This window comes from Aquarana catesbeiana, linkage group LG01 (genome assembly GCF_042186555.1).
Source record: "Aquarana catesbeiana isolate 2022-GZ linkage group LG01, ASM4218655v1, whole genome shotgun sequence".
In the NCBI taxonomy this organism is placed as follows: domain Eukaryota; kingdom Metazoa; phylum Chordata; class Amphibia; order Anura; family Ranidae; genus Aquarana; species Aquarana catesbeiana.
In genome coordinates, this window is record NC_133324.1 from 890,276,819 (window position 1) to 890,290,792 (window position 13,974).

Sequence of the window (13,974 nt, forward strand, 5' to 3'; positions counted from 1 at the left end):
CTATATGGGGATTATTGGTGGAATATTGTTTATAAATATACATAGCAACATATTAAACCCATTTCTGATGAGAATATGCATATAATTATATTTCTACATGGGGATTATTGGTGGAATATTGTTTATAGATATACATAGCAACATATTAAACCTATTTCTGATATGAAAATGCATATAATTATTTTTCTACATGGGGATTATTGGTGGAATATTGTTTATAAATATACATAGCAACATATTTAACCCATTTATGATATGAATATGCATGTAATTATTTTTCTACATGGGGATTATTGGTGGAATATTGTTTATAAATATACATAGCAACATATTTAACCCATTTATGATATGAATATGCATGTAATTATTTTTCTACATGGGGATTATTGGTGGAATATTGTTTATAAATATACATAGCAACATATTAAACCCATTTCTGATGAGAATATGCATATAATTATATTTCTACATGGGGGTTATTGGTGGAATATTGTTTATAAATATACATAGCAACATATTTAACCCATTTCTGATAAGAATATGCATATAATTATTTTTGTACATGGGGATTATGGGTAAAATGTCTTAGCTAAACATCCTATGTAATACATTTGACCTGTTTCTCATAGGAATATGAGTAAAGTTATTGTTATATTTAACCTATTTATGAGATGAATAGCCACATAATTATTTTTCTTCATGGGTGAAATGCCATGGTTAAACATGCCTAGGAATAGGGATGAGCTTCGAGTTCGAGTCGAACATGAGTTTGACTCGAACATCGGCTGTTCGATCGTTCGCCAAATATCGAACATTATGGGGCATTCGCGCCAAATTCGAGCGGAGCGTCACGCCCCATAATGCACCGAGTCATCGCATTGCTCGCTGATGATTGGCCAAACATGCACTATGACCCGCATGCTTTTGCCAATCACAGCACCGTCAGCAAAGAGCCATAATTGGCCAAAGGCAGGGTGCCTTTGACCAATTATGGCTCAGGGGGTTAAGTCCATGCCCCACACTATATAAGGCCGCCTGCACATCGGCCTTGTGTAGTGTGTTGCTGGCGGAGAGAGAGATATAAATAGAGAGAGAGAGTTTAATTTCATTTACTTTGAGTAGGCAGTTTCTAATATAATATAATATAATATAATATAATATAATATATATATATATATATATATATATATATATATATATATATATATATATATATATATATATATATATTTATATTTATATTCATATATTTCTAATATACTTCAGGCAGGCAAGCGATGTCTTGATATAAGAGTAGCGTCATGTCACAGCTGAGTATAAAAAAGAAGAGAGGAGCCTCTAAGTGTAGCTATATGGTTACATTTAATGACGGTGCAACATTTAGCAACTTATTGCTACACTTATGCCCCGTACACACGGTCGGACTGTGTTCGGACATTCCGACAACAAAATCCTAGGATTTTTTCCGACGGATGTTGGCTCAAACTTGTCTTTCATACACACGGTCACACAAAGTTGTCGGAAAATCCGATCGTTCTAAACGCGGTGACGTAAAACACGTACGTCGGGACTATAAATGGGGCAGTGGCCAATAGCTTTCATCTCTTTATTTATTCTGAGCATGCGTGGCACTTTGTCCGTCGGATTTGTGTACACACGATCAGAATTTCCGACAACAGATTTTGTTGTCTGAAAATTTTATATCCTGCTCTCAAACTTTGTGTGTCGGAAAATCCGATGGAAAATGTGTGATGGAGTCTACACACGGTCAGAATTTCCGACAACAAGGTCCTATCACACATTTTCCATCGGAAAATCCGACCGTGTGTACGGGGCATTAGAGGTGCCTCTCTTCTCTTTTCTACCCTGTAAAAAAAATGCTTTGATATAAGTGCTTCGGATTACAAGCATGTTTCTGGAATGAATTATGCTCGCAAACCAAGGTTTTACTGTATATATATATCAATATATATAGATATATATCGATACATATACATATATATATATATCCATCCACTGTATACAGTTTAGCTAGATCTCACTGCAGATCGTTCCTGGTGTACTGTTTATAATATACTTCATACAGGCATATATATATATATATACACATATACACACACACACACATCCCGGCTTTGTATATAGATAGATAGATAGATAGATAGATAGATAGATAGATAGATAGATAGATAGATAGATAGATACGCTGTATCCAGTTTAGCTAGATCTTACTGAAGACCGTTCTTGGTGTACGTATTCAAATACACTTTCAGGCAGGCAGGCAGGCAGGCAGGCAGGCAAATGATTCAGTGATCTGCAGTGTATAAAATATATATAGTGTCTCCTACATATATATATCCACTGCATTCCAGTCTAGCCAAGCCTATATCTGACTGCAGGCCGTTGCTGGTGTATGTTCTCAAATACACTTTCAGGCAGGCAGGCAGGCAAGTGATTCAGTGATCTGCAGTGCATTAAATATATATACAGTCTCCAACATATATATATCCACTGCATTCTAGTCTAGCCAAGCCTTTACCTGACTGCAGGCCATTCCTGGTGAAATTTTTCTAGTAAACTTCAGGCGGTGTTTTGCTAATCCAATTTTACCCCATGTCTGGAAGGCCACCAAGGAAAGGCAGATGCTCACAGGCCACTAAAAGAGGGCAAGCAGGCTCTGTGTCTACAGCCAACAGTTCTGGTCATGGACACGGTGCATCCTCAGCACGTGTCCGTGGGGCACGCTTGTCCTTTTTTTCAACAGCTGGCCGCATTGAGCTACAACAAGCAGAAGAGTTGGTAGAGTGGATCACAAAGCCGTCCTCATTCTCCTCATCCTCTGTCACCCAGGCTAAGACAAGTTTGGCTGCCAATGCAGCTGCCAAAGCGGCCTATTCCATCGGCTCAATTACATCAGTCACTCCTTAGCTAGCCCCACCATCTTGTCTTGAGGAGTCCCCCGAACTGTATGACCACAGTGTCGGGTAAATACTGCAGGAGGATGCGCAGCGTTTTGAAGGCTCTGATGATGGTACCCAGGTTGATGATGAAGGCAGTAACGTGAGCCCAGAGAGAGGGGGTGCCCAAGAAGGACAAGAAACTGTCAGTCATGTTCCCCCAGCAGCAGCATACTGCCAGGTTTGCTCCAGTGGTGAGGAGGGAGGGGATGATGAGTTTACTGACTCTACATGTGTGCCTGATAGAAGAGAGGAGGAGGAGGCACATCTCCAACGAGGCAGGATGCCCTCCAGGGGACAGCTTAAGGACAGCCAACCAACTGCATCACACCTCATAGCTCCGCATGTGCAGGGCGCTGCTGACTCAGCGTGGGACTTTGGTGTGGGCCTTTTTTGAGACGTGTGCAGCAGATCACACCATTGCTGTTTGCAACATATGTCTGAAGCTTATCAAGCATGGCCAAAACAGCAGCTGCTTGGGCACCACATGCTTGACCAAACATATGTCGAGCTCCCATGCAGTCCATTGTCAACATTACTTAAAAGACCCACACCAAAGAACAAGGCGGACCTCTCCTTGCTCCTCATCAGCTGGGATCTCCAACCCCACTACACCTTCAGTCCTCTCAGAGACCTGCACTGAGAGGAATGAAGGTGTAGAATTAGGTGTCCCAAGCACTTGTGGGCAATCTGCTAGCGGTAAACCTAATTTTGATTGTAGCAGGCAAATTTCCCTACCCCAGTTGCTAAACCGTCAAAAGAAATTTGGCCCCAGCCATCCACATGCTCAGAGGCTGAATGCTAGTTTGGCTAAATTGCTAGCACTCCAACTACTGCCTTTTCAGCTGGTAGACTCTGCCCTCTTTCGAGAATTTGTGGAATGTGCGGTACCTCAGTGGCAGGTTCCCAAACGCAATTTTTTTTCTCGGAAGGCCACTCCGGCTCTCTACCGGCATGTGGAAGTCAATGTCTTGGCCTTGTTGGACAGGGCGCTCAGCGGTAAGATGCATATTACCGCTGACTCATGGTTCAGCAGGCATGGACATGGACGTTACCTTTCTTTCATGGTGCACTGGGTAACCCTGATGGCAGCTGGGAAGGATGCAGGATAGGGTGCATTAATGTTGGAGCTTGTTTCGCCACCATGCCTCCAAAATGCTGGTAGCGGTGATTCAGCCACACCTCTCTCCTCCACCCCCTCCTCTTCTTCTTCCTCTATCGCCTCTTCCTGTGCAGATTTGACCTCGGAACCAGTGGTGCTAAGTAGGCGTTCTAGGGGCTACGCAAGCACTCAGGCAAAAAGATGCCACGCGGTGCTTGGGTTGGTCTGCTTAGGACAGGAGCCACACTGGGGCAGAGATTCTGGCAGCTCTGCAGGGGCAGGTGCAGAGGTGGTTGACGCCACGACAGCTTCAGGCAGGAATGCCGGTTTGCAACAATGGCACCAACCTCTACTCCGCCCTCCGACAGGAACACTTGACCCATGTTCCCTGTTTGGCTCACGTCCTTAATTTGGTGGTGCAGCGGTTCTTGTGTAGGTACCCGGGCTTACAGGATCTCCTGAGGCAGGATAGGAAATGCTGTGGGCATTTCTGCCGGTCATATAATGCCAGTGCTCGGCTGGCTAATCTTCAAAAAGGAATGCAACCTGCCCAAGAACCGCCTCATCTGCGACATGCCCACCAGGTGGAACTCAATGTTGGCAATGCTGCAGCGGGCCATCAATGACTACCTGTGCGAGTATGGAACCAGGACAGGGTCAGGGGAGCTTAGCTTTTTTTCGCCACGCCAGTGGCTAATGATCAAGGATGCATGCACTGTCCTGTCACCATTTGAGGAGGCCACGAGGATGGTGACAGTGCATGCATCAGTGATAGTGTCCCTCTTTGTCTACCTGTTGGAGCACACGCTGCATGGAATAATGGACAGGGCACTTGAGGCAGAACAGAGGGAGGAAGAGGAGGACTTCCTTAACTCTCAACGACCCCTTTATCCAGACATTATTTCTGCACGCGCGCCTTTGACACAGGAAGAGGAGGAGGAGGATTGTGTCAGCATGGAGGTGGAGCCTGGCACTCAGCATCAGCAGCAGTCTTCAAGGGATCGTTTTCAGTCCCCAGAAACCCATGGACTTGTAGGTGGCTTGGAAGAGGTGGCTGTGGATCATGTCGTCCTTAGTTACCCAGAGGACTCCGGACTAAATGCCTCAGAAAACCTACGCTGCATGGCCTCCCTGATCTTGCAAAGCCTGTGAAAGGACCCTCGTATTCGTGGTATCAAGGAGAGGGATCAATACTGGCTGGCAACCCTTCTTGATCCACATTAAAAGGTTAAGGTTATACAGCTTATACACTTAAACAGCCTTCGCAGAGGGAGCAGAGGATGAATCATCTTCGGGAGGCCTTGCAGAAAGGTTTGTGCAATGCGTTTCCAGAGCCTGGGAGGCTACAATTTCCTGGTCCTCCTGGACAACGTGTTGCTGAGGCTTCAGTCAGTCATAGAAGGAGCGGTGGAGAAGGTGGCCGTCTGACCGATGCGTTCAGACAATTTTTTAATCCGCAGCCCCAAGGTCTGATTGGTTCCAGCAACCATCGCTAGCGTCTGACTTACATGGTGCAGGAATACCTTGGGCAAGATCAGACTTGGAGACCTTTCCAACTGAAAATCCACTGGGTTACTAGGTCTTGAGGATGGATCACTGGCCAGAGCTTGCAGAGTATGCAATTGAGCTACTGGCCTGTCCTGCATCAAGCGTTCTACCTGAACACACATTCAGTGCTGCTTGAGGCTTATAAACCGATCAGAGTGCGCCTGTCCACAGACTCGGTTGATCGGCTCACCTTCAAAAAAATGAATCAGTCAAAAATAGGTTTAATATGTTGCTATGTATATTTAAAAACAATATTCCACCCATAATCCCCATGCAGAAATATAATTATATGCATATTCTCATCAGAAATTGGTTTAATATGTTGCTATGTATATGTATAAACAATATTCCACCAATAATCCCCATGTAGAAATATAATTATATGCATATTCTCATCAGAAATGGGTTTAATATGTTGCTATGTATATTTATAAACAATATTCCACCAATAATCCCCATGTAGAAAAATAATTACATGCATATTCATATCATAAATGGGTTAAATATGTTGCTATGTATATTTATAAACAATATTCCACCAATAATCCCCATGTAAAAAAATAATTACATGCATATTCATATCATAAATGGGTTAAATATGTTGCTATGTATATTTATAAACAATATTCCACCAATAATCCCCATGTAGAAAATTAATTATATGCATTTTCATATCAGAAATAGGTTTAATATGTTGCTATGTATATTTATAAACAATATTCCACCAATAATCCCCATGTAGTAAAATAATTATATGCATTTTCATATCAGAAATGGGTTTAATATGTTGCTATGTATATTTATAAACAATATTCCACCAATAATCCCCATGTAGAAATATAATTATATGCATATTCTCATCAGAAATGGGTTTAATATGTTGCTATGTATATTTATAAACAATATTCCACCAATAATCCCCATGTAGTAAAATAATTACATGCATATTCATAAAATAAATGGGTAAAATATGTTGCTATGTATATTTATAAACAATATTCCACCAATAATCCCTATATAGAAATATAATTATATGCATATTCTCATCAGAAATGAGTTTAATATGTTGCTATGTATATTTATAAACAATATTCCACCAATAATCCCCATGTAGAAATATAATTATATGCATATTCTCATCAGAAATGGGTTTAATATGTTGCTATGTATATTTATAAACAATATTCCACCAATAATCCTTATATAGAAATATAATTATATGCATATTCTCATCAGAAATAGGTTTAATATGTTGCTATGGATATTTATAAACAATATTCCACCAATAATCCCCATGTAGAAAAATAATTACATGCATATTCATATCAGAAATGGGTTAAATATGTTGCTATGTATATTTATAAACAATATTTCACCAATAATCCCCATGTAGAAAATTAATCATATGCATTTTCATATCAGAAATAGGTTTAATATGTTGCTATGTATATTTATAAACAATATTCCACCAATAATCCCCATGTAGAAAAATAATTACATGCATATTCATAACATAAATGGGTAAAATATGTTGCTATGTATATTTATAAACAATATTCCACCAATAATCCCTATATAGAAATATAATTATATGCATATTCTCATCAGAAATTGGTTTAATATGTTGCTATGTATATTTATAAACAATATTCCACCAATAATCCCCATGTAGAAAAATAATTACATGCATGTTCATATCATAAATGGGTTAAATATGTTGCTATGTATATTTATAAACAATATTCCACCAATAATCCCCATGTAGAAAAATAATTACTTGCATATTCATATCATAAATGGGTTAAATATGTTGCTATGTATATTTATAAACAATATTCCACCAATAATCCCCATGTAGAAAAATAATTATATACATATTTATATCAGAAATAGGTTTAATATATTCCTATGTATGTCTAACTACAATATTCCACCCATAATCCCCATGTAGAAAAAGTATATGCATATTATTAGTAGTAATGGGTTAAATATGTTCATTGTCGGGTGTTAACATGATATTGCTCCAATAATCCCCATGAGAAATAATAATTCTACCCATATTCCCATCAAAAACAGGTCAAATGTAATTTTTACATTACTTCTGTATCTTGTTGTACAGCTGCATATATATCAGCAAGTGAACAGTTAAACATTAGCAACTGCTTCTTGCAACATTGTATCAAGCACTGCAGGAAAGAATAACATATTTTGAGAAACAACAGAGTCATTACCATATATATGTGTATATAGTACATTGTCATCTAGTGAGAGTTCTCAGTATTGCAGCCAATAATCCAATCATCCCATCATCCCAATATGCAGTTTAGTACGTCCCTAAAAAAGTTGCTTACTCAAGAATGTGTGGATTATTGTCTCAACACTACAATACAACACTTTTGGGGTGATGTAATTGCTGTTTTCTGCAAAAATGGGTGTTATTTCCTAAGGGCAAATCCTCTTGGCACTACAAGTGCAGTTTCAGTGCAGTTGCAAGTGCACTTGTAGTGAAATGTGTTTTTGCATTTAGGAAATAACAGCCAACAGTGCTTTGTATAAGGTTACACAATCACAACATTTTCTGGACTCAACACATTTCTGTCAGGGTCAGCTAAAACAAACACAAGCAGTAAATGTCCACCAAGAATTTCTTTTTTTTTTTTATTATAAAAAGGCTTCACAGATTTGCTGGCATATTGATAGCCCCCCTACCCGCAAAGAACTCCAGGTAGCGTAACCGGACATCACGGGCACTCAGGGAGGGCAAGCCAGGACGGCCACTTTCAAGCGCCGTCAGTGTGGTTTGATGTAGGATTCCGGCCTCAGGCCCAACTGAGCCAGCATAGTTGGCCGAATGTTTCCTTAAAAAGTTATGGAGAACACAGCACGCCAGTATAATATGGTTCAGTTTATACTCCGCCATATGGATGGGTGTCAGAAATAGTCGGAACCGGCTGGCCAGGATTCCAAATGTGTTCTCCACCACTCTTCGGGCTCTGGCCAGCCGGTAATTAAAAACCCTCTGTTCCGGGGTGAGGGTCCTCATCGGGAATGGCCGCATCAGGTGGTCCCCCAGCTCAAACGCTTCATCAGCAACTAACACAAATGGGAGTCCTTCCACATTGTCCTCTGGAGCTGGCAAGTCCAAGCTGCCATTCTGGAGACGCCTGTAGAACTCCGTCTGGGCGATGACTCCACCATCGGACATCCGGCCATTCTTCCCCACGTCCACATACAAGAAGTCGTAATTAGCCGACACCACCGCCAACATCACTATACTATTAAACCCCTTGTAATTATAATAGTACGACCCCGAGTTGGGTGGTGGGACGATGTGGACGTGTTTCCCATCAATTGCCCCTCCGCAGTTAGGAAAGTCCCACCGCTCGACAAAGTGGGAGGCCACAGTCTGCCATTCCTGTGGCGTGGAAGGAAACTTGATGAAAAAACAATAAACATTACTATTTTTACTCTGAAACATGGCAAGCAGATTACACACAAACATTATGGGGCAACCTCCAGATAGCATTTACTAAGGGGAATTTAACAACGCCAAAGTATAAGGTACACCTATCATATTCCCCCTCCCCCCCCTCTCATGGGCCATTTCTAACATTATAGGGGGTGTGTGTAAATCTTGGACAGGTAACCCTCTTCACTTCATTGAGAGATGAATGCCTAAATAATGGGTATTACTTTGAACAGCCCCTCCTTAGTTACACTATTGGCAGCCCACTGGACAGGTAAGAAGTGTCTGAATACAAAGATATAAATACACACTGTACACATTTGAGGACATTTGGACATTCTGCTATTACCTATCAAGATAATAATAGGATACAAAAACTTTAAACAGTACCATTGGAAAGTATACAGGCAGGCCCTTGCACTACATGCTTTGGGGAATTCATCCATAAATCTGACCACAAAAGAGATGGGTATAGTGTGTATAGGTTTGGCAAAGTCAGCAGATAGATGATTGAGGATACATAGAGAATTGGGATTAGCTGACTTAGCAGTTGGGGGAGGGAGGGTTACTAAAAATTATTTGGGGACACCACAAAAAAAAGCCTCTGCCACTCTGCCTGAATTTAAATCAAAAATAACATTTCCAAACAATTTAGGGGTTGTTTGGGGTAAATCACTACTATGGAGCTGATAAAATACATTGTTAAGTGACTACATGAGGTGAATATAGGGCCAGGAGACACCATGCTGGGGAGGTTAGTGAAGGGCAAATATGTATGAAGGACCTAAAATAATAATTACATAAAAATCCAGCATGCATGAGGACAAAGGGGACATTCACAGCATATTACAAGCATGGTAATTAGGCAATGAGGAAAGAAATACAATATATTAGCAAACATTCAATACAATAAAATGTGATATAAAAGGATAAAAATCTTACCTTCATATACTCCTTCTCCTACTCCTTCCACCTAGATGATGGCAGAACAGGTCTCTGGGATGATGATACCCAGAGCCTGGGGGGAGATGCCTGTCGAGAACTTCAAGTCCTGCAGGCTTCTCCCTGTCGCCAAATACCGCAGGGTAGCGACCAACCTCTGCTCCGGAGTGATGGCTTGCTTCATGCAGGTATCCTGCCTGCTGATATAGGGGGTCAGCGAAGCCAACAAATGGTGAAACACGGGGTCCGTCATCCGGAGAAAGTTCCTGAAATCATCAAAATTATTCTCACGGATCTCACGGAGCAAAGGCATATGAGAGAACTGGTCACGCTGAAGCAACCAATTCTTGGTCCATGAACTCTTCCCCACCCTGTTCATGGACTGGACTTGTGTCAAGGTCAGGACCCCAACACCAAGCCCCCGCACAGCACGAACTCTACGAGGAGTACGCATACGAAACATGGCTAGAAAACGGTCGGCTGCTCAGAACGAAGTAACAGAACGCACTGAAGAACAGCAAGGCCTGTGAAGAGCGACCTGAAAAACAGCAATGAGCGGGCAAGATCACACAGAAAACTCCGATACGAACTGACTGCACGCACTGAAGAGCAGATACAAACCCACAAGCACAAACTGAACGGCAGAAAACGATCTGAAAGCCACGAGTCTGAAAAAGCGCGAATCGTCTCTCACCAAACTTTTACTAACACGAGATTAGCAAAAGCAGCCCAAAGGGTGCCGCGCTTGGTTCTGAACCGGCCTTTTCTAGTCTCGCCGTACGTGGTGTACGTGACCGCGTGGTTGGCAATCGGAAATTCCGACAACTTTGTGCGACCGTGTGTAGTTTAAGCCAACATCCGTCGGAAAAAATCCTAGCATTTTGTTGTCGTAATGTCCGAACAAAGTCCGACCGTGTGTACGCCCTATTAATATGGGAAAAAGGTGTCTCCTCCACTGATGCTTTATCACCAATCCTTGTTTCCCTAAAAGCCCCAAATTTTCAAAATCCAATTGTCATTGGGACAGAAAGTGAGGTGAAATCTTCTGAACAGGGGCACAGACAGCAAAACAAATGTTACAGGGATGATGATAACCCTTCCCTATGTTTTCCAAAAAGCTTAAAAATAGATTTTTTTGGCTGGAGCTACACTACACAAAATGTACCTGTTCCAAATTACAAACAGATTCAACTTAAGAACAAACCTACAGTCCCTGTCTTTCTTGGGACAGCCTGTATACTGCTGTTCAGAGTATATAGGGCCTGGGGGCCCCACGGCTTTTCTTTTTTTAATTTGGGTGCGGGGTTCCCCTTAATATCCATACAAGACCCAAAGGGCCTGGTAATGGGCTGGGGGGTTACCCATGCCGTTTTTCTCAATAATTTTCATCTATATTGCCGGGACTCGACATTACATTACAGCCGCAAGCAGTTTTAAATGACTTTTATTCCTTTAGAAATGTCATTTTGTGCAGGGACTGTTCTAAACACGGGAACACGGGAAACACGCGCCACTTTACAGGCCTACTATAGACACCCCCCAGGTACGATATTTAAAGAAATATTTCACGTTTTTAAAACTTTTTTTTTGCATTGATACATGTCCCCTGGGGCAGGACCCAGGTCCCCAAACCCTTTTTAGGACAATAACTTGCATATTAGCCTTTAAAATTAGCACTTTTGATTTTTCATGTTCGCGTCCCATAGACTTTAACGGTGTTCGCACAAACTTTCAGTCTGTTCGCATTTTCTGGATGCGAACTGAACCAGGGGGTGTTCGGTTCATCCCTAGACAACATTATAAAAAGCGGAGACATCACCCTACCGACAAAGTGCTGTATAGTCAAAGCTATGGTATTCCCAGTAGTAACCTGTGGCTGTGAAAGTTGGAGCATAAGGAAGGCTGAACACCGAAGAATTGATGCTTTTGAACTATGGTGTTATAGAAGTCCCTTGGATGGCAAGAAGGTCAAACCAGCCAATGTTGAAGGAAATCAATCCAGAATATTCACTGGAAGGACAGACCTTGAAGCTGAAACTTGAATACTTTGGCCACCTAATGCGAAGAGAGGACTCATTGGAAAAGACCCTGATGCTGGGAAACATGGAAGGAAAAAGGAGAAGAGGATGAGTTAAGCAAGCTTCAGGAGGCAATGGAGGACAGAAAAGCCCTGGCGCTTTGGTCCATGAGGTCACGAAGAGTCAGACACGACTAAACGATTGAACAACAATAACAACTTATGCCTTACAGCACTGAGGTCCTTGGTTTAAATCTTGACATGTCCACAACTTTGAAGATGTTTTTATTTTTTTTTATTGTGAAGAAAACAACAAATAGGACAAAATAACAGAAAAAGTCAATGTGCATAACTATTCACCCCCTTAAAGTCAATACTTTGTAGAGCCACCTTTTGCGGCTATCACAGCTCCAAGTCGCTTTGGATAAGTCTCTATGAGCTTGCCACATCTTACCACTGAGATTTTTGCCCATTCCTCCTTGCAAAACTGCTCCAGCTTCAAGTTGCATGGTTTGTACTTGTGAACAGCAATCTTTAAGTCTGACCACAGTTTTTCTATTGGATTGAGGTCTGGGCTTTGACTAGGCCATGCCAACACATTTACATGTTTCCCCTTAAACCACTCAAGTGTTGCTTTAACAGTGTGTTTGGGGTCATTCTCCTGCTGGAAGGTGAACCTCTGTCCTAGCCTCAAATCACACACAGAGTAGTACGGGTTTTGCTCAAGAATATCCCTGTATTTAGCACCATTTATCTTTCCCTCAACTCTAACTAGTTTCCCAGTCCCGACTGCTGAAAAACATCCCCACAGCATGATGCTGCCACCACCATGTTTCACTGTGGGGATGGTGTTCTTTGTGTGATGTGATGTGTTGGGTTTGCGCCAGACATAGCGTTTTCTTTGATGGCCAAAAAGTTCAATTTTAGTCTCATCAGACCAAAGCACCTTCCTCCATACATTTTGAGAGTCTCCCACATGCCTTTTCGCAAACTCAAAATGTGCCATTTTGTTTTTTGCTGAAAGTAATGGCTTTCTTCTGGCCTATGGATTGTACGGCTTATTGTCGTCCTATGTACAGATACTCCAGTCTCTGCTGTGGAACTCTGCAGCTCCTCCAGGGTTACCTTAGGTCTCTGTGCTGCCTCTCTGATTAATGCCCTTCTTTGCCCGGTCTGTGAGTTTTAGTGTGCGGCCGTCTCTTGGCAGGTTTGCTGTTGTGCCATGTTCTTTCCATTTGGTTATGATATATTTGATGGTGCTTCTAGGGATCATCAAAGATTTGGATATTTTTTTATAACCTAACCCTGACTTGTACTTCTCAACAACATTGTCCCTAAGCCCCGGTTCACACAGGGGTGACTTGTCAGGCGACTTAGCCGCCTGACAAGTCGCATCCCGTTCTGTACTACGGAACCGTTCTAATAGGAGCGACGCCTGTCGCTCCGACTTAGAAAAAGGTTCCTGTAGTATTTTTGGGGCAACTTCAGGCGACTTGCATTGACTTCTATACAGAAGTCGTTTTGCAAGTCGCCGCTGAAGTCGTGTGCAGGTCGCCTCGGTGAGTCGGCCTGCAAGTCATGTTGCCCCTGTGTGAACCGGCAGTTACTTGTTTGGAGAGTTTGTTGATCTTCATGGCAGTGGTGCCTCTTGCAGCCTCTGGGGCCTTTCAAAAAGGTGTGTATATGTAATGACAGATCATGTGACACTTAGATTGCACATAGGTGGACATCATTTCACTAATTATGTGACTTCTGAAGGTAATTGGTTGCACCAGAGCTTTTAATGGGCTTCATAACAAAGGGGGTGAAAACATGCCAATTATCAGTTTTTTATTTATGAAAAATAGTTTTATTCATATTTTTTTTCAAATTTTTCTTCACCAGCTTTAACTATTGTGTTCTGATCCATCACATAGAATTCAGGTTAAAAAAAAACATTGAA